This window comes from Lepisma saccharinum, chromosome 4, assembly GCF_977018435.1.
Source record: "Lepisma saccharinum chromosome 4, izLepSacc3.1, whole genome shotgun sequence".
In the NCBI taxonomy this organism is placed as follows: domain Eukaryota; kingdom Metazoa; phylum Arthropoda; class Insecta; order Zygentoma; family Lepismatidae; genus Lepisma; species Lepisma saccharinum.
Window position 1 is genome coordinate 215644 of NC_139232.1, and position 21442 is coordinate 237085.

Consider the following 21442-nt stretch of genomic DNA (forward strand, 5'->3'; position numbering starts at 1 on the left):
TTTAATATCATATTTACTCGAATCATTCAATCATAAAAGCAAATCACTTACTTCAAGAATTGACTTTTCTCTGCCAGCCCAGCTAAATTTTCACTTTCCATATACTGATTTATACAAGGGGTGCCCAGAAAGTACTTTCCAATTAGTAGGGACTTTGATTTTTCGCAAACTCGAAAACCGTGAAAAATGTTAATTGCTGCGAAGTTGTGTATATGAAAGAGCAGTGATGTCTGGACACATTTTTTGCCCGTTTGAAATATCGAATTAATGCAAATTTGGCATAAAATGCGAATTATTGGCGTTTTTAGTGATTTTTTAAAAAAAAATGTCCTAAAACAACGAAAAATTCCATGAACTCCTACATTCTTGTCTTTTCTAGGCCATGTTTGTGTACATAGAACGTGCAAGTTTTCGAACATTTTATTCAAGAGTATACTATAATACTTGTTATACATGGAATAATTCCAACAGCCACATTAAATCATGTATTTCCCACGATTTTTTCAACTTCTATTAAAACCATTTGCATCACAGAGCAAAGTGGCAGGGTTCTAACAGGAGATCGAGTGCGGATCTACAGTCACACGGGAGGCACATCTTCAGTATTTGTTGTGGGAGATTTGTTTTAATTATCAAGCTAAGTGCGCACCATCGGCATTTTTTGAATGAGAAATAATGGAGCTCAGTCGTTATAGCATCTGACTACCATGCGAGAGACCCGGGGTTGATCCCCTGTAGGGGAGAACCGGGATCTTTTCCACCTGTTCAAACTGCAAGGTGCCCACCCATCATCATATCAAGCCGGTACCTGGAGGAAACTGAGAGATAAAGGTAGCCAGGAGCATGGTGCTGATCACATCACCCCCACCTTCGACCGTGATCAAGAAAGTGTGGAGTCTCAACTCCAAACCCCCTAGATGCCTTCATGGCTTGGTGCTAAGCACAGGGGAGCACTTTACTTTTACTTCCTCGAAAATCTGTTCCAACATATCAAACTGTCACAAAAATATGTAGACCATGTGACTTACAATTTAAAATAATAGTTTAAAAGCACAATGGAAGTACAGTATTAAGTTTTGGTATATTTGTCAGAAAAATGTCCTAAAACAAAAATGCGAATTTTGGGAAACGTAACACTAACAAGTCAAAAAATATAATGCCAATTTTTGGTGCCATAATATATCGGTATCTGTCACGTGAGATTGATTAATTTAAAACTTTTGGGTGCGTCACCACTTATGGTCATTATGCACCCTTCAGTATATTCGAGAAAAATCCCATTATCTAAAACCCTTACCTTAAAATTAAAAGGGGATATGGAAAATAATTTTCCCAAAATAACTTCCAAGATATCAAACTGTCACGAAGAGGCGTAGGCCATGTGACTTACAATTTGAAACAGTCATTTAAAAACACCATGAAGGTATGATTTCAGGTATTTGCCAGAAAATACGCTAAAATGAAAATGTGAATTTTGGGAAAAATAACACTGAATAGAAAAAAATAAAAATATACACCAATTTCAAAAAAAAATCAAGGTCCCTACCGATTTGGCATAAATAAAACAAGAATATCAGTAGTAATTTATTGCATTAGTAACAGTGAGTCCTAACCTAATTTTCTGCATAATCACCACAGTTGTTCTGGCATTTGTCGTAGCATGGCACTAAATTTTGTATGCCCATGGCATATGTGTCTGACAGCAGACTGGAACTATCTCTAGTGCAGTGTAGCTGTCAAATCCTTGTCTTGGCAGAAACCTCTTCAGTTGAACAAAGAGATGAAAGTCGGTACATGCAAGGCCAGGGTTGTACAGGGAGTGGTCCAAGATCTCTCACCTGAAGTGATGCAAAGAGCCCGCGTGTACTCAGCTGTATGTTGTTGTGCACATTCGATTGGCCTTCCGTGAATTGTCTGCACCATCGTCTGACCATACTATCACTCACGATGTCCAGTCTGCACACCTCACACGAGTGCTGGCGGCTCTGTGCCGAATTCTGAGCATGCAAAATCTACTACACGTAGGCTTCATCGCAGTTGCTGGGAGACTGTATGAGACCTGCAATCTTTAACCTAGAACTGTCCTAAAACGGCTGCATTGCAATTGTACCAGATCACAGCTACATGCCACTTCTTTCTGCCTGCATATGTGTGTGTCGCTCTCCGACCACTACTGCTGCGTACAGACACCATTGGAGCTTTTTTTCAGAACACCCCTTGTATATGAACTTTCAGGGGCTGTTATTAACAGAGTGTTCCTGTTTTAATATGTGGTTAGCTAAATCAGGTACATATGCAATGCAATTCTATAAATTCCTTGTGTTAAATTTCTAATTCCTACATACCCTTTTCGTCAGCAATAATAGTATAACTGCATGTTGTCAGTTTCACAGTACTTCACTTGGGCCCGATTGTATAAAACAGTTGATCCTCAATTAGCCAGTAAAATTGATCTGCAGTCACGCTGTACTCTGATTTTGTGTTGTATAAAAGTTGAACTGAGATTAAGTCCCTGCGATCTGCGATCAAAGTTGACCCGCGATTTTTCTCCGATCAGCAGACATTGACCGTAGTTCAGCTGTTGTAACATGGCTGTACTAACGAATATTTGCTTGTAAAATGTGTTGCAAGTGAACGTATGCCGCAAAACGGGAGAATCAATTCATAAAATCCTGTTTCCATAATAATAAAGAAGAAGCATGCACAACGAGGTGAACAATGAGAAATATTTCTTCCATTTTTCTTTCTTTCCATATATCGTGTGTCATTGTTATTTACTGTTTGAAATACCATGTATTTTTTCTTGCAATTTGCCTTAAATGACTGCAAGAGCATATTGTAACATTGTTTAATTGCACGATCAGAGAAAAGTAATTTGAGAACAATCGAATGTTGATACAAACCGAAAATATGACCCGCTTACGTTTTCTTGTTGATATCATTGTAAAACTTGTGTTGAGATGAAGAGGGAGTATAAAAATATTACCATTTCGCTTTACTGTATCCAGCCAAGTGTTATTGCAATTCCATTTTGTCCGCAGAATGGAACAGAGCATATAACTTTGGCTGTAGTGTATATATCTACTGCTATATGAACCGAGCACGTCGCATTTTAGTTGGTAAAGCTTTCTCTCCTCCCGATATATAAATAACACATATTTTATTTCGAATATTATTTGTTTTGGGCATAATTTACATCCGAGAGGACAAACACCATTGTTGTTTCAATATTTCTTTCCATTCGGGAAAACGCAAACACATTTTACATTTCATAACGTAGGTAGGATAAACATCTCCTTACATGAACAATAGCTCCAAATCCGAGTATAAGAAAGTTGTTATATCTCTTTTTAGCATTAAAAAGAAATACAGATTTTTTTTAAAAAAATCTATTTATGCAAGCATATTTTTCTCCCCTTTGCAACCGAGAACCGGTAGTTGCTTTCGTTGTCAATGACAAATCATCCACATGGAACTCGCACAAGCAATAAATGGCAGTTTAGTATCTAATTTACGTGATTTTACTCAATTTGCAACATGTTCGAATATTTACTACGTCCAGCACCTCAGATTTATTCTTTATTCAAATATTAAATACATACAATTTCCGAAACCGACTTTAAAATGTTTGCTGTTCAGTGTTGGACAATTGGCAACATCACAGGCACACTAGCGACATGTCTGGATTTGCGACGTTGCCAAACGTATTTCTTTGACCCAAGATCAGGATTTGATCTAAGATCGACAATTAGCTTTATACAACATGATAGAAGCTTGAACTTAAGAGAGAGAGAAATGTGATATTTAAACACACGAGAGAAACAGGACATGACATAGAGTGGGATGAGGCTAAGCAGATAGGAAGGGAGAAGAGAATTCTAGTGAGAAAATGGAAGGAAGCCAAGGAAATAGAGAAGAAAGGTGAAGAAGACACAATGAACTGGAATGGGGGACTGAAGTTAAACAAAGAATGGAAGAAAGTGTTAGAAAGAGTGGAAAGGACAAGAGAGAAAGAGGAGAGGAGAAGGAAGAAAATGAAGGAAAAAGAGCGTGAGATATAAAGCCCAATCCACATTCTATATGGAAGTATATATTTTTAGCCTTTTAGGTGAATGTACAGTTCATTAGTGAAAGCCACCTGCTTATAGTCTGGAGGGAGTAATGTTTTATGTAAATATAATGCCCTGTTTTTGGTATCTTGTTACTTTTGTACTTGATACAGAGTCTGATGAAGACCTTGCTAGAAGGTTGAAACGTTACGTTTAGTTTGTTTTTAATAAAATAAATTACTGCCTTGGTCAGCATATTTATATTTTTTTAGAATGAATGTTTTAAAAGATGTAAAATACCATAGAAAAAAGGACATGGTGGGTGTTTTAAATACATGGGAAATTTGATGCTGAATGTGCTGCTGTTATATTAAATTGTAACTTTAATTTCATCTTCATCTCCAAAATTATGCCGCAACATGATGGATTAATAATAATCAGTACTGCAAAACTAGGATTTAAAAGAAAATATGATTGTTAACAAAAAAAAGAGAAATGGAACTAAAAAAATACACAGCATTTGTTTAAGTCAATTGTAATTTAACAATTTAAGTCTATTGTTTTGAGTTAGTTAAATAATAATTCATAATTATTTTGAGCGACTCTATTAATAACTGACTCTTTGTTTTTTACATGATATCACACTTTTCGATAGCTGTAAATATAACCCTTTGTTTTATATATACGCATTTATCGAGAATAGTTATTACAAAAAGCATCTTTGTTTTCATGTTGCAAAATCTAGGGAGTTCTTATTTACATGAATTATAATTTTGATAGTGTGGCAACAAAATGTCTACCTCATACAAGGAAAGCATACATAACATTAAATTATCGGATAGGGTATAGAGTATGATAATAAATATCTTGTGCATACGCAGCACTTAATACATTTGTTGTGGGTAATTTCAGGAGTTTCTCCCAGGGTTGGCATTTTGCCTGGGTTTTTTCGAAAAACCCAACCCCGGTGGGTTTTTCGTGTTTTTTTTTTTATTATTATTATTTTCAGATAAAACCCAGCCAAAACTGGGTTTTATTGGGATTTTCAGGTTATGTTTATAAATACATATATTTTAAAAATTGAACACATTTTTTCCTGATAGTAATATATTGGAACATTCAATTTGTATTGTTTTAGTTCACTGAATCAAAAACTATTTAATATTTTCTGTTAACATTGTTAAGAATTGACAATCAAGGTCTCACACCTTGAAATGATTAAACTAAAAATGTACATAACCCATGCGACAACAAACTATTTAGGGCCAAGGGCTACCTTCTAACTGCGGGCCACACTCCCACCTGATCCTACTCTTATGGGGTAACGTCTAGTCAGCGCAATGAACCCCCAGTCGTCGTCGTAGGTTTTCATAACCAGGTTATGCTTCTCATTCGTAGCTCCCCAATTTAATCATGATTGTGAGTGTTCACCAGTCTCATACACAGGCTGAAATCTCAGGAGCATCAAACCTACACACACGTCACATAGCTGGAGCCCAAAGCATGACCGCACAGCCACAGTGCGGGACAAATGATTAAATTATCTAAAATACTACGTTCTGAAAAATTTGACCAACAGTTTGATTCTACTCTTGCTGGATGGCGTAACAGTTAATATATCTATAATCAGTTTCCAGGGTTGCACATTGCAATACTATACTATATGGCGCACGCTTTTAGAAGGAACATGAGTTCGGCCAATACCCAGCCAGTGCTACTGCGCTGTTGCCAAACTAACTGCTAGCGCAAGGGAAGGACAGAAAATTCGCGAAGTGTCCATTATTTCTGATAATGCATGCACGGTATATATGAGTACAGTGAAATAATATAGTGAATATTTCTACACAGGATTATAATATCATATCACTGTAGCATATACGAGAAACCCATGCCTGAAAGAAGCTTGAAGGTATTTATTTATTCATCACCGCTCTCGTCGTCTTCCTCGGTCTCCGCATGGACGTCCGCAGGATTTTTCCAGGGAGGGGCAAGGAAGGTTCTTTTTTCCAGATGGGGCAAACAAGGTACATTTTCCTCCATAATAGTGTTGTTCCCTCAAAAACATTGCTTACATTTGAATATCATATTCATGCAATAATTAACACATATTATTGTGGCTGTAATGAAATGATATGTGAAAAATATATAATTTTTGGTTGACTTTCATTTTCCAGGAGGGACACGCCCCCCTTGCCCCCCCCCCTCCCGGATGCCCATGGGTCTCCGTGTCACTGATTTCACTCATTTCCGAATCACTCTCCTGGAGGTTAATGATTAGATTTTGCACCCTTGGTGCCTGTACTACTGGTGCTAAGTTTTGAGAGTGACATTATTTAAAATAAAAAGAACACACGGAATACACTATATTGCACGAAAGAGCTGTATTTTAATCTTTTCACAAACTGTTCTTTGTGGTGCACGAGTGAACGATCAGCGATTAATTTTACACCGGCCTTGCTACGAAAACGCTGAACTGAAACTCTGACCCAGGCTTTCAATATTCGAGAACGCCCAGAACAATGAAGGGTCATTGTTTATATCGAGGCGAATTTAACACCCACAGTTTTCCCTAGACACAACAACTCAGCTGCGTCAACACAGTGGCAACGAAAAAAAAAACAGGCTGAAGGAAATGAAAAAAGGTGTCTCCGGCTGTAGGCGACGGAAATTCATGGGATTTGGACAGTCAGGTTCAAAATGTCTTTCCCCATTTTATGATGAACCTTAAAGTGGCGAGTTTTATGAAAACTTCTTGCACGCAAGAAAAATACAGAACACGACTTTTAACTTCCGTGCCGCAGTCTCCTAACTGTACAACGTTGCACTCCTGCCATTGGTTGATCGCCACGCACACCCTCTGCGTGGCCCCACCCGATATCACTTCTAAAAGCGTGCGTCGTATAATACTTGATAGCTGTGGTGGTTGTCAACCTCCATGGTGGAGTGGTTATCATAGCATGCTGCAATGCCAGGGGTCCCGGGTTCGAATCCTGGTTCAGATGTGGATGTTTGTGTTTGTCCCAATGATAATACAGAGAGGCAGCCCCTGTGGTGGAATGGTAAGCACACTGTGCTACGACAGCCAGGGTTTCGGGTTCAAATCCTGGCCTGGATGTTTGTGAGTGTTCATTCATCATATCATCACTCATCCCCATCTTGGCAAATTAGCCTAAAGTGGCACAAGAAACGAAGTAAGATAAACCAAAAAGCAAATCAATCAATAGATAATCGTGAAAAATTGAGAAAATAGAGAGATTAATGTCCCTGCATAAAGCAGCTCTGGAACTCACCCAGCCTCAAATCAATGGCTCCGGTCAGAGTTTGGTTGTGATCACCTCCAAAATTGCCGAGATCAAGAATATGTCGGGCTCTATTCCCATATCCCCTGAATGTGCCTTCACGGTGTGGTGCTATATGCACAGGGAACTTTACCTTTACCTACTATACAACATATGGTAGCTGCACACGCACTTTTAAATCTGCTTCCATACAGTGTGTTCACAGTTGTGTTTTCTCATTATTTCTGGGGATATTTCAAGTTTAAATATAAGGCTGACATATTTTATTGTCTTTAGTGATTTCATCCAAATGAAATACCATATCCATCTTCCAAAATATCTGGTTGCTATGAAACTAACAGTTCCCATGGACAAAACATTAGTGGCCCCCATTTGGATCCCAGCATACATATGCACCATATTGTTAAAAGAATTATTTGTCAAGCCATAGCTTTAGAAATGCCCTAAAATATTTAAGTCTCCATTCTTTATGTCCAAAAATGTAGTTTAGGCAGATATTTGAAAGTGGCATCAGAATTTGGAGCTACTTCAGAATATGAAAAATCAATTTTTCATCCACCATCTTGAAATGCTTTCAACAAATGCAAATGCAAAATAAAATCATTCCCTGGGTGTATCTATTTGTGACATGAATTTCAGCTTAAAAACTCTAAATTTGCTACAGGTATCGTGGTCTCAAGATTGGTGATTTTTCCCCACCCTGCCTAAACCACACACTATATTTCAGAGTAATGCTCAAGTAATGTCCTAACGTAGCTGAGACTTTGTTTTCTTAATCTACAAAAATCAAACCTCAAATATTTGCATAACTTAAAGCTCTCACAAGGCATGTTAAATCAGTCTGTCGTCTACCATCCTAAAACATGGTGATAAATACAATATGACACAAATCCTTTAAGTTATTTTGTAACTAAAAATTGCACCTCAAAAGTTTTACATCTATGGCAAAATGTATGTTTGTGATTTTATCACCACTTCTCTCCTAAACTATGAAATATCATTTTAAGTTTTACTGCAAAATTGCGGACCGATGAATTATCTATAATAACTGAGTTTAGTTCCTTATACTCCGAAAATGCATTTGTAGACAGTTTTGGGGGGAAAGAGAGCATGGTATGGAGTGTGCGTGCAACATGAGGAAAATCAGTTTTTCATTCACCATCTTGAAACACACTGTTCAATTTCGCTCACATGGAATACCATTGCAGTCTGTCAAGTTTTCTAGTTGTAGAAACATGTTATCATGGTCACTAAATAGATGACTTGTCTTTCTTTGCCCATCCACCCCACCCATGCTCCTCCTAAATCGTGCATTATGTTTTGATAATTTTATTCTGAATTTACAGTGCAAGTGATGTCACAAAGCTCAGAATCGTAGTCTCTAAAAAGGTTTGAAAATGTCAAAAATGCTCAAAATATGAAAGTATCCGTATGCATTGTATTTACTTAAGTACCCCACACCCCCTATTTTTAAGGAAAGAAGAAATTGTGGTAGATTGTGAGAGTGCTCGACTTGTTAGGTAAAGAGCTCTAACCACACAAATAACATTTATCCTACATGGGCAAGCAACCCATTATGTTCAATCAATGCACTGAACTGGAGGGAGGGAGGGGTCACTGTCTCAGTGCAAGGCATTGGAAAGAAAACAGAACATTTGCACACATACTAAATTTTGAGAAATGAAATTAATCATTCGAAAAGTGTTTGGTTTAATTATACCACAATTAACTTTATTCTACTTTAACGACATTTCAATAAAATGTACTCAATTCTCCTTTGTAATGTTTTATACATGGAAAATTTATTGTAAAAGTTGATTGTTACAGGTGAAACTATGTGGCTAGCCCACATATGGAAGTGACTGATATCTAAAGTGCTACCACATTTCAAAATTATAAGCTTTGTTCGTTCAATATTTTATCCAAATATTTGAGACCCTTTCGATTTTTTGTTTCGTGGATATATGTTCGCATTATTTCTGTTAAAAGTCAATTCCTAACATGATTTGAGAAAAATATCCTGAAAACCCCACTGTGGCTTCTGTCACATTAATTATTTTGAGTATTATAAGCTTGGCTAATCCTTTATTTTACAAAAAAAAAAAAAAGTAAAGTGCTCCCCTGTGCTTAGCACCATGCCATGAAGGTGTATAGGGGGTGTGGAGGTAACACCCCACACTTTCTTGATCCGGTCATGAGTGGGGGTGATGTAATCAGCATCATGCCCCTGACCATCTTTACCCCCCAGGGTTTCCCCCAGGTACCCATGTCATGCGACGCTGGATGGGCGCCGGGGCCGCTTCCAACGTTAGAAAAGTTCCCGGATTTGAACCGGTCCAGGGATCGAACCCGGGACCTTGAGCATGGTAGTCAGACACGTTACCGACTGAGCTACCGTGCCCACCCTTTATTTTACAAGTTTTCTCAAACTGTTGACAATTCTCGAACCTCTCAATTATTTCAAGCAATAATTTACTACATTTTCTAAAAAAAAAAAAAAAAAAAAAAAAAAAAAAACCATTTTGAGTGGGTTTTTTCAAGGTGGCTTTTTCTGAAAGAACCCACGTGGGGAAAACTGGGCTGGGCCCACCCGGGCCAACCCTGGTTTCTCCTACTCTACATACTCATACTCTAAAAGCGCAGAAGAAATTATGTATTATCGACCCATGGCAGGTATAGCGACGACCTGGATGACTTCAAGTTTATTTATCCCATTCGAGCTACCTGGCCATTGCGCTTTATTATATTAATTGTTAGATTCAGGAGAATGTAATTTTCGGAAACTTATGACTTGCTACATAATCTTAATGGTTTACTAAGCACATTTTTTTGTATATTTACCCAAGAAACTCTTACATTCGATGTAAATAACTCTTGAATATCATTTCTATCGTGCTCCAATGTAAAGCTTAGGCAATCAAATGACGAACAAACTTCTTTTTGAACCCAACCAGCTTGGCGCCAACACCGGAAAAATTGGGCAATGAAGAGCCTCAACCAAGTGACAATTTAAGGCTTACTATGTAAGAATTGAGAACCTCGGTGATCTAGTTGGTATGGCGTCTGACTGCCACATGGGAGACTGGATTCGATTTCCAGGGTGGGTGATCTAAGGTCAGAATTTTTCCAGCCTTGTCCCCGAATAAAGCACCTCTGGAGCTCACCCAGCCTTAAATCAATGGGTACCAGAGCAACCCCAGAAGAAAAAGGTGGCAGGAGTGTGGTTGGTGCTTATCACATTACCTCCAAAAATGGCCGAGATCGAGAATATTTGGGGCCCTACACTCACAGCCCCTAAATACCTTTACTACCTTATGTAAGAACTGGATTTCCCCCATAATACGTAATAGGTTACTACTAATTATTTATTTGGCAATTTACAATGCAGTGTTGTGTGTGTGTGTATATATATATGTGTGTGTGTGTGTGTGTGTATGTATGTATGTTCGATACCTGGTGGAGCCACAAGTGGTCCGCATCCCACTTTAAACTGTAGGTCCAGTCCCGATTAGCCTTACTGTGCATAAAGTGGACTTACTACAACAAATCAACCAAACCATTCAGGTTGTTGTCATGATCGACCTATATATGCCACATTTATACCTGCCTGATTTATGCTAAAGAAATGTGAGATAATTGTCCCGAACGCAGGGTGAGCGATCAAGTAAATCTGGATACATACATTCGCTTCAATGCGATCTATTTCATAGTCTTCATTCATGGGCCAGGTTCAGCCAACCTGACAAAAGAAATAATGATTATGATTATACATGAAAATTAATCGACATTACATGAACGATATAACAAACAAGAACTTGTATTTAAAAAGAGGTACTATGAAATGACAAAAGAACACATATGAAATATATTGAGTTTGTGCAGTGCCAGATCCACAAATCTTGGCTCCCCCGCAAGATATTACTAAAGGACCCCCTCTACCTACCTGCCTTTACACACACACACATGCATACATGTTCAATTCTTGATCTCATGTTGACAAAGCCACATATAAGGGCCTACAGGGTGATTCAAAAGTCCCTTAACACCTCCTAGAAATAGTAGAGGTAGGATGGGTACAATTGGTCATGATTGAAACAGGTTAGGCTTAGGAGGAACCACATTGATGTGTTCCAAGCAGACGTCCGCCATAATGAATTCAACTCGAAATTTTTAAATGGGGAGGTGGTGATGTGATATGACACTGTTTTCTCACACCTGGAAAATTATATATGTGTTATAATCGTGCAGTCATAACTTTTTCCTGATTAAAGATAGGTTGAAGAAACCTTCACCACTGCATTTCTCGAGAAATTCTAGCCTAGTTTGATTCTAGTCTGACTGCCATGCACGAAACCTAGGTGTGCCTTTGCAAATAAATGACAGAAATAAAAATACATATATTATTACTATAACTCGGATTTTTAAGTAGATGAAACATGTTAAATATATAGAAAAATCACTGAAATATGTACAAAATATGTAAATATACTGCAGCATGTAAAAATTTGTGCTGATATTAAAATATCTAATATGCATATTATTCCTCATTTGTCAGATTTTTTTTTCTTTTTTAAGTTCCTGGCAGTAAAAAATGTAATGATACTAAATTAATTTCTCAATATTATTATAGTTTAAGAAGTTATCTTGAAATAATGAAATTATATTGTGCTAAACTACGTTGAAAAATTTGTAATCGACGAACATTGTTTCATTCATTGAGTTGGTGTTTTAAGTCCACTTTATGCACAGTAAAGCTAATCTGACTGGACCTACAGTTCAGTGTGTGATCCGAACCACCATGTGCCTCCACCGGGTATCAAACCCAGAACCCCTTGAAATTGATAAAACAAATGACAACAGTCACACTATTTCAAGAATCAGCAGCAGTGAAGAACAAAGTTATCTTGAATGTGTGTTTTGAAGCTTAAATTACATGAAGGGAAAATATGAAATTACGCCTACATAAAAAACAGGGCACTAATTATTACATTCTTTTTGTTCAGTTTAAGGTACGTAGTATACGAGTTTCAAATAATTCACAGCAAACTTCTGTTTTAATTGAAAACTCGGATATTTTTTAGTGCAGCACACTACGACGCCAGGTGGCTTTGGTTCAAATCCCAGCCTGGCCATGGGCGTTCTTTGTGAATGTTTCTTCATCAATTTCTGTATATATTTTTATCCTTATCTTCACGATTACCCAAAAGTTGCAGGAAAGCGAAGAAGTAAAATAAACAAAATCGATCAAAAGAAGAATGAACCAACTTCAGGAAATAACGCTCGGCCAATAAACTACTTTTCTTTAAACGTACAAGATGTATGAAAGGAAAGTTCATTAAAGCGGAGATTGCTTTTTCCTTTGAATCAGGGGTCTGGGATTCCATTCCCGGTGGAGGCACATTGCACAGTAATTTGTGACACACTTTAAGTGCTAGGTCCAAAATCAGATTAACCTCTCTGTGCAAAAAGTGCACTTAAAACAAACTTTAAACCAAAGTTTCTTTTAAGGTATTAATAAAGCAAGAAATAGTAGAATCCCTTGTAATGACGATAAAATTTGTCCGCTACTAACGAATATAAATTATTTATAATTCTACTGTATATATATTCCTATTTTTTATTGCCTTTTGTAACTAAATATCCTAGTACATTTTTGCTTTTAACTCTGCTTATGTAGAAATAAATTCAGAGGAGTTTGTGTCAAAACACTCTCGTGGTGCCAAACACTCGGAAGCTACTAAATTTAAGGAAAAGGACTTTCTGGTATTTTTGCTTACATATTTAGCTACGTTTTAAATGTAATCAAATATAAGTAATAAGTCCAATACATTTGGAAAACATGAGACATGAGATTATAAGCCACATTTTTTAGGTAAATCACGGTGTTTTGAATTATATGCAGATTTTTCAAGTTTATACGCAAGAAGTTTTTATTCTACTTATTATCACCTACTCTTCCAATTTGTTCCCTGTGTATTTCTGACAGACAAGACACAAATTAATTAGTATTGTAATTGTGATACTTCACTCTAATTTCTTGTGAAGTCTGAAAGAATTATTGCCTGGAGAATGCCAGCTGTCATTGTCAGCTTCCAAAGTTTCTATTTCTGAGAAATTAAAGGTCTTCAAGGACAACAGGGTCGGGGTTGAAGCTTCACCCACTGCAGTGCTCCAGGTGTTTTGGTTGAGCGTGGATGAGGAATGAGAGTCCCTTCCTTCTTGTGATCTCATCCAAACAAGTTTTACTTGAACAATGCCATCAAAACCTACCTAGCTACGTTAGCAAAGCTGCGGTCTTCTGAACAAAGGCAGTATTCAGCAAAGAACAGAAATTATGAAGAAAAAAATTGCGGGCAAGTCATATGTAGATATGATTAATCAATACAACATTTTTTTTATTTTTCACTGACATAATTTGTAAAATTGCTAAGGGGTTTTCCAGCAAAGTGGATATATGGCCGGTCTGGGAAAAAGGGCTCAATAATATCGTCACATCAAATTTTGTCTCTTTACTGAACTATACTCTATCCCTAGAATCTGTGGAGCAAGATATTGTAGACACAACATTATATTCTTATCCTTTATATTGATTGATTGATGTAATTTATTCTACTTCGTATTTCTGCCTCTTTGGCCAATCAGGATATTAAGGACGAATGGTGATAAGATTAAATGATCAAAGGGCAATCACAAACACACATGGACAGCACATAACATAAATCCCACTGACGATTATATTTGGTGAGAATCCAGACACCAGAGTCTCGTTAATCTCAAATTGCAGTCCAGGGTAATTAGGTAGAAGTGACATTGACATTTTGGGTGTATTGAGAGAAAGTCATCCCTTAAACACCTTCTCCCTCTTTCATTTTATGTAACATAAAATGTTTTGCAGAGATTAATTGCTAGTGTGTGCTTTCAATATCTATAGAACATTTCCACATTGGAATTTTACTTAATAAGTCGAATTGTATACATTTGGAAGCAGATACATTTTAGATAAACTTAAAATGGTTAAATGAATATAACGTTTCTGCGAGAGCCTGGATGAGAGTTCCGCATTCAGTAATCTTCCATCCACAGAACCCACTCCACTGCTGCTTTTGGTTCTTGACACGACCACCAGAGTCCACTCGTGCTTGGAAGGACGAGCGTGCGGATAAAAGTGTACGTCGTTGTGTATGGGCCGAAGAGGTCGCGCAACGTACTTGCGTAAATACGTTGCGGATTTGCACGGTTGTATATGCTCACCTTAATTTACTTCACGTAGAAAACCAGGTTTTTACGCAGATGTAAGAAACTAATTTCCTTCGTAAATTATTAATCCAAACTACTTTCATTATATTACATTTTAATTTTCTTATATATTTTAGCACAAAATCATTATTTTCTGAAGATTGTTTACACAGACACCTCACGCCCTCATCATCACTAACAATATTTAACAATATTTTATTATAGAATTGTTCTTTCACATATTTTTAAAATTGAGAAACCGGTTGTACTAAAACGAGACATAACGATTAACAACAATTTATTTTGATTGTATTTCGAAGATTTAGTAACAGCTTCAAATTCCTTTTTCATGCGTATTATACACTTGCATATGCTAATTATGATTGATCCATAGGCATGCGCATGGGAGTCATGAGGGGGCAGTTTCCCCCCCCCCCCCCACTCTCTCACTTAGAATTTTAGCATAGAAGAATCTTTTAACAGTTTATAAGAAAATATGATGCTCACTAAAAGAAAATAAGTATTTTCAAGCCGGAGAATATTCCAAGAACTTCCAAGGGGAAGAAGGTGCATTATTTCCTATGGAATTGAACGTATCCAACTTCGTTCTCTGACATCTTTTTTTGTTTTTAATATTCCCGCACTATTCGTTAGTTGTGTTACCTCCATGAGTTGCAGAATAACTTACCAGTGCATTGGAAATCAGTAGCGGTGATTGGATGGGAAAACTGGGGAGGGGGCAAGGACAGTTTACTTTGTCTTTGTAGACAAAGCTTAGCATTAAGAAGCTATAGTGCGGAGGCAAAAGTGTGGTGGGCAACTACCCCTCACGCTCCCTTAATTTCCGCCACTGTTAGAAATTAATAAATTATGTGCAGTTGTTTTGAATCTGCTGTACGAAACCATGTTTATATGTAAAATAGTATCTGAACCACAGCAGGGCTCAAAGAACGTTTGTGCCACAAAGTTTAAATCCTTCTAATACATTGATTTTCGGAGGGTCCGGGCACTACATACGCCTCTATTCCATACTCATCAGTGCAATAAAACAGTTATATGAAATAAGGTTTTTCTTTCTCCGATTGAACTTTCATCAGGGCTTTTGCCCCTCCCCTAATCAGAGGATCTGTGCACGCCTGTGGACTGATCACATCACCCCCCTCTATATGCCTTAATGGCGTGGTGCAAAGCACAGGGGAGCACTTTACTTTTTTAAAAATAACAAATTCGGAGGGAAAGTTTTGTAAAGCCTTTTTTGTTTGTACTGCCAACTGCCATACATAACAATATCGATTGCAAAAACATGTTTTCTTTTCATTTTTGTTTGATTCTAGTTTTTTTAAGTACTTTACGTTTTTTACGTCATTTACGTGTCATGTAGAAAACCTTTTTTACGGGTAATTGAACAATCCTGCCCCTCGCCCCCGCCATATATGATTTCAGTTATGTCAGATGGCCAGCTACATTTTTATAAACTTGCCACCTTAAAAATATATATATTTCCACTATTTTATGACGCATCATAGCAATATTTTCCCGCTGGAGCCCCTTTACATATCGAGGTCCGGTTATATGGTCTTTCAAGTAACCCCCTCCCCCTCAACCAAACACGAGCCTGACCTCATGATAGAAAATTATACATATGAGAGATTGATTTTACTTCGCAGTTCATTTTTTCGAACAAGGATAAGTTTTAAATTTTAATAGCTTATTAATTTACACTGGGCTCTTGCATTGCCCAATATTTAGCACTCTCTCCTTTGGCAAGAGGGTTCCCGTGTTCGATCCTCGGCGGTAACTCGCAGCGTCGGGACGACAATTGGGGAGAAAGGGCGTATTTAGGGGGTCCGGACCCCCCCCCCCCCGAAAGATTTATCAAGTAGTACTAAAATTAAATAATGAAAAATGTATTCGTTTAGCTGTTGTTATATAATTTCCTCTGGACTTATTGGAAGACAAGAATTATATTCGGGTCATACGGCTTTGTAGAACAGAAAGGACGTATTTAGGGGGTCCGGACCCCACTCCCCACCCGATAGACTTGTTAAGTATGAAAATTAAATAATGAAAATATACTCGTTTAGCAGTTGTTTTATAATTTCCTCTGAACTTATTGTAAGACAAGGATTTATATTGTGATCATACGGCTTTGAAGGACAGGAAGGACGTATTTAGAGGGTTCCGGACCCCCACCTCCCCCCTCCCCCACACACACACACACCGGAAAGACTTATTAAGTATGAAATTTAACTAATGAAAATATACTCGTTTAGCTTTTGTTGTATAATTTCCTCTTTCAGGGGGCAGGGGTTCGGACTCCCTGAAAGATTTACCAAGTACTAAAATTAAGTAATAAAAATTTTAGCATTTGTTGCATAATCGATGGTTATTAATTTCCTCTGAACTTTTTAGAAGGCAAAAATTATATTGGGATCATACGGCTTTGAATGACATTACAAAGAAGATTTATGTACACTACTACTCAAAATAATATGCATCAAATATTAATCAGAAACTTACTTTTCTCCATCTACATGTAACATCATTTTTGTTATTCGATAAATATTCAATTATTCATCTATTTGACATTAATTTCATTGCCAGGGCACTTGTTTTTATGTAAATTATTCTGATCTTATAATGAATATATATTTTCTTATACAGTCTTTTTACCTATTCGTGTAATAATATATTAATTTATATATTTTAATTATTAATTTGATTTAATTTAATTATTTTAATTTAAACTATTATTATTATACCTGACAGTAGGTGAAATGGGCGATTCTAGAACAGTCCTTTGACCTACTTTTTATTTTACGACGTTTTACGCACTAAACTAACCTACAATGAGAGAAAAATGGACAGAAAAAGCTCTGACATCACTTTTTAAGCTATTTTTTATCCCATTTCAAATGTTGCTCTTATGCTAACTCGTCCTTTGACCTACTTTTTATTTTACGACGTTTTACGCACTAAACTAACCTACAATGAGAAAAATGAACAGAAAAAGCTCTGGCATTATTTTTTTAAGCTATTTTTTATCCCATTTCAAATGTTGATCTTATGCTAACTCATCCTTTGACCTACTTTTTATTTTACGACGTTTTACGCACTAAACTAACCTACAATGAGAGAAAAAATGGAGAGAAAAAGCTCTGGCATCACTTTTTAAACTATTTTTTACCTCCTGCAAATGTTGTTCTTATGCTAACTTATCCTTTGACCTACTTTTTATTTTACGACGTTTTACGCACTAAACTAACCTACAATGAGAGAAAAAATGAACAGAAAAAGCTCTGGCATCACTTTTTAAGCTATTTTTTATCCTATTTCAAATGTTGCTCTTATGCTAACTTATTCTTTGACCTACTTTTTATTTTACGACGTTTTACGCACTAAACTAACCTACAATGAGAGAAAAATGGATAGAAAAAGCTCTGGCTTCACTTTTTAAGCTATTTTTTACCTCCTGCAAATGTTGCTCTTATGCTAACTCATCCTTTGACCTATTTTTTATTTTACGATGTTTTACGCACTAAACTAACCTACAATGAGAGAAAAATGAACAGAAAAAGCTCTGGCATTATTTTTTAAGCTATTTTTATCCCATTTCAAATGTTGATCTTATGCTAACTCATCCTTTGACCTACTTTTTATTTTACGACGTTTTACGCACTAAACTAACCTACAATGAGAGAAAAAATGGAGAGAAAAAGCTCTGACATTATTTTTTAAGCTATTTTTTACCTCCTGCAAATTTTGCTCTTATGCTAACTTGTTTTTTGACCTACTTTTGAAATGACTTACGATATTTTCCTATAAGAAGGCTGTCTTCTCTTACTGTAAGCTCCCTCAGTGTAATCTACCACGACCTTGTGCTCTCAGCATAATCTGCCACGATGTGTTTTGTTTTTAAAACTCTCATGTGTGATCTTCTACAATGTGTGTGTGTGTGTGTGATAATCAAAATTTATTTTTGTTAAGGAAATCCCTGGCCCCTGCTACGACCTAACAGGGGACCTCTCCTACGATGTTTTGGGCCCCTGTTACAATATTTTTCTGTAAATTTACTCTTCATGATGTAAAAATGGTATTGTAGCGATATTTGAAATCGAGTGTGCTGCGTGAAGGGGGAAAAATCTCTTCATGTTCACTGAACAATAGGAGAGCGGAAACGGAGAGCGGAAGAGTACTTCCTGGGCTTTTCATCGAAAACGTGGAGTGATGATCAGTTCAGACAATGGAATTGACGGACTATTTTCTGATGCGGATTACGCCACTTTGCTCAACATATCACTCCTCGCATCCCCTTATAATCCGAAGCTCTGCCGTGAAAACGTCTATATCATCTAGAGCGACTGTTCTGCGAGTTGATTCTTGAAACTAGCCAAACAGACGTGAAAAGGGATTGTGGATGGGATTCCCATGAAACAAGCCAAACAGCCCTTAACGTATTGTGGCAGAAAATATACTCGCAGAACACAAAGTATAGAAAGTTTTTTTGTTCCTGTTGAGTGTGTGTTCCAGAGAAAAGTAAGTACCTTGCATGATATGTTTTCTTATGATGTTTTGTTCTGCGAGTTGATTCTTGAAACTAGCCAAACAGACGTGAAAAGGGATTGTGGATGGGACTCCCATGAAACAAGCCAAACAGCCCTTAACGTATTGTGGCAGAAAATACACTCGCAGAACTACACATACATTTTAGCATGCATTTTTTTGTTTGTGTACTGTTTGTTGATAGGAAAAAATGTGTGTGCGGGACACATTATTAGACCCTTTCTTTATTGCATTTGATATCAAGTGGAAAGTGTGGTTCGGATCTTAACTGTTTTAATTTTTTATGCTCAGATAAAGAAACTGTAGGCCTATTTATGTTCAGAAAAAAAAGAAACTGTAGACTTATTTTTTATGTTCAGAGAAAAACTGTAGGCCTATTTCTGCTCAGATAAAAAAAAACTGTAGGTCAATTTCTGCTCAGATAAAAAACAACTATAGGTCTATTTCTGCTCAGAAAAAAAACAAACTGTAGGGCCCCAATTCCTGCTGAGCTTATGGCTTTAGAGATACTACGAAATGGTCGACTGTGGCGACTATAGATTTTTTTATGAATATGAATTTTCAGCTCAAAGGCTATGACTATGATTTGCAGGGGCTGTCTGCTGTGTCTTGAGTTGCTGTTTTAAGTCCACTTTATGCACAGTGAGGCTAATCGGGACTGGACCTACAGTTTAAAGTGGGATCCGAACCACTACGTGCCTCCACCGGGGTATCGAACCCGGGACTCGCCGATTACAAGGCAATGACGCTACCACTGCGGCATGGGGGAGACCCTGTCTGCTGTGTCTCTCTTGGCTAATGACCGATTGCGTGGTGCTGACCACATCACATATGCGAGATGTTCTGAATCCAAAGGCGATAGCGTTATTGGAGAGATCCGTGAAGGCACTAGACCAAAAAGTTACATTGTTGTAGGTCCCATAGGAGCCGAGATACTTAATGTCTTAAGACAAATATCTTAATCTTTAAGAAAGTCGACTTCCGGTCTGTCAAGATGTTACTTCCGGTCTGTCAAGAAAATTTTCTTAAGACAATTATCTTAAGACATTTTCCAAGACATTGATTTTCTCGGCTCCTAATTGAGCTAGGATGATGATTGTGGGTTTGTTGGATAGGTTTTGATAACTACTCAACTACAAGCAAGCCCCCCTTCTCCCCCCCCCCCTCCCTCAATTTTTTTTCTTCAAGAAATTCGATTTGATCCTAAAAACTCTGCAACCCTATTGGAGTGCTTTGGGTGTTTTTAGATTAAAAATTTTGTAATTGTAGGGGTTGTAGAAAAACTATTATTGCTTGTTGACGATATATTTAAAACTGTTCCGTCACCCTCTCGTTCTTCACGTCGTACGCGAAAGACTTCTCGGCGATCAGGATGACGCTACATAGAGTATCCTCGGGCAACGGACTGTTGAACTCGCAGACGACCTTGATGTTGGTGCGATCATTGACCACCACCTGCTTCCGCTTTGTCGTGTTGATGACGGTCATGGGTCTGCGTGTTTTGAATTCGCTGGGCGTGTAGTACATGTCCACGCTTCCCTCGGTCACGCGTTTGTAAGCCGAGAACGCTTCGTAAAGTTTGAGATAATCGTCTTTGGTCATGTCGAGGTTGTAATTCTCGCGCGGGAACACTTCGTTCCTACCATTCTTGAGATAAACGTTCTTGATTTTGCAGTCGTCGAACTTGCTGGAATCTTTTTCCTGATTGTTATCGCGCCCGGTCTGAAAGAGTACAATAACGAAATCTGGCATGTCGAACTGTATGTTGTTGAACTGCGTCGTCACGTCGAATTCCATGTGACTTCCCGACGCCAACTTTTGCACGCACTGGTAACCGTGAAAGTGAATCGGCACCTGCGGACTTTTCAATATCTCCGCTTTGTACTTGAGGGCGTAGTTCGTCTCGTATTCCACGATCGGCATTCTCAACTCCATGCTCCGGATGACGCACTTGGCTGCTTCGGGTAAAGTGTTGGGCAGCGGCGTGGTGCCGTCCGGACCCAAAGTAGCGTATCGCATCAGTGCGTCGTTGTCGTTGGTCGCTCTTCGAAATGTGACTCTCAATCCCCCCTTCCACATGATCTCCTTGTAGTCCGAGAAGAATCCCGGCAGCAGACGCATGGGAAAGAGCACCGTGTGACTTCTCGTCGATATTTTCGTCCCGGCTTCGAACCCCCCGGCCTGATAGTACGCTGCGTCTGTTTTGGATAATTTCAATGTTCCCACTGCCGTCGACGTGATGCCTGGATAATCGATTCTGTCGATGACGGTACCGTGTTTCCTCACCTCCACCTG

General features: G+C 37.8%; 1 protein-coding gene across 3 annotated transcripts in view; it reads left to right on the forward strand.

The window, feature by feature from the left end:
* Positions 1-21442, forward strand: part of LOC145987071 (DNA damage-binding protein 2-like) — a 231085-nt gene that overhangs the window by 87113 nt on the left and 122530 nt on the right. The window lies entirely within an intron of this gene.